Source organism: Anopheles stephensi, unplaced genomic scaffold (assembly GCF_013141755.1).
Source record: "Anopheles stephensi strain Indian unplaced genomic scaffold, UCI_ANSTEP_V1.0 ucontig407, whole genome shotgun sequence".
NCBI classification, from domain to species: Eukaryota; Metazoa; Arthropoda; class Insecta; order Diptera; family Culicidae; genus Anopheles; species Anopheles stephensi.
Window position 1 is genome coordinate 33,411 of NW_023405355.1, and position 1,590 is coordinate 35,000.

General features: G+C 45.0%; 1 non-coding gene across 1 annotated transcript in view; it reads right to left on the reverse strand.

Annotated features, from left to right (window-relative positions):
* Positions 1 to 1,410: 1,410 nt before the first annotated feature.
* Positions 1,411 to 1,590, reverse strand: part of LOC118516883 — a 4,266-nt gene continuing 4,086 nt past the window's right edge. Inside the window, exon 1 of the ribosomal RNA XR_004908155.1 lies at positions 1,411 to 1,590. This exon is cut by the window's right edge and continues 4,086 nt beyond it. This is a non-coding gene — a ribosomal RNA (large subunit ribosomal RNA).

Here is a 1,590-nt window from a genome sequence, read left to right on the forward strand (position 1 = left end):
AAAGTGTCAAAAAATCACTTGAAAGTCGCTATGGCTCATTAAATAGAGCTTGTAAAGACCTTTCTAAAACACCTTGGTTGACCCCTGTCCGATAAGTAGTTTTCGAGATATTCGAGAATATGTGATTTTTTGGGACTTAGAAAATTTTCGACCATGACATATATGAAAAGTGAATTTTTCATAGGACCAAAAAGTTTGTCCAAATAGGGTTTTGGTTCACTTTTTATGGTCAGATAAGTGATCCGATGCTATTTTCATGATCATTAGAGGGATTTCACGCTGTGACCAAAAATTTTCATACTTCATACTTGTCCCGGTGCCGTATATGGGAGGACCGGGGGAAGATGTGTTTGTAAGTCGTGATGTTCAGTGACGGATTTCTGGGACTTAGAAAAAAAATGTGCTCTCAGGCACATTATATGTTTCATACACACATAGTTTTCATTCTTCATACTTGTCCCCGTGCCGTATATGGGAGGACCGGGGGAAGATGTGTTTGTAAGTCGTGATGTTCAGTGACGGATTTCTGGGACTTAGAAAAAAAATGTGCTCTCAGGCACATTATATGTTCCATACACACATGATTTTCATTCTTCATACTTGTCCCCGTGCCGTATATGGGAGGACCGGGGGAAGATGTGTTTGTAAGTCGTGATGTTCAGTGACGGATTTCTGGGACTTAGAAAAATAAATGTACCCTTAGGCACATTATTTGTATCAATAATTGTATCCCCAGCCTTTCATGGGGAACTTTTCCGTATTCCCGGACTTGTACATTTTTCGGGTTCCACCTCCCGACAATGTATCTCTACTGTGCATTACGTACCTTATAACGCACGGCACCCATTGGGTGACTCCACTTAACCATCTTTCGATAATGCCCGTGTTGCAGATATAATCCCAACACCTACCAGGCTTTATATGTACATCGAACGTTACATACGATGCACCCCGTATTCCCGGACTTGTACATTTTTCGGGTTCCACCTCCCGACAATGTATCTCTACTGTGCATTACGTACCTTATAACGCACGGCACCCATTGGGTGACTCCACTTAACCATCTTTCGATAATGCCCGTGTTGCAGATATAATCCCAACACCTACCAGGCTTTATATGTACATCGAACGTTACATACGATGCACCCCGTATTCCCGGACTTGTACATTTTTCGGGTTCCACCTCCCGACAATGTATCTCTACTGTGCATTACGTACCTGATAACGCACGGCACCCATTGGGTGACTCCACTTAACCATCTTTCGATAATGCCCGTGTTGCAGATATAATCCCAACACCTTCCAGGCTTTATACGTACATCGAACGTTACATACGATGCACCCCGTATTCCCGGACTTGTACATTTTCTTGTACATACTACCGGGCCAGGACGTGCCTTGCGTCCACCATAACACCACCAGGCGTAGGTCGCCTGAGAGGATCGATGCGAACGCATCTCTACAACTTGAAACTCCTAGCCTGAAGTCCCGTCGTTTGCGGGCGGTCGGTGGGCATCGAAACTAGTCAAGTCCACGGTCGGCGAGGTCGGCGGCCACCGGCGTTCCCTATGGTCAGGTACTAACACGTGC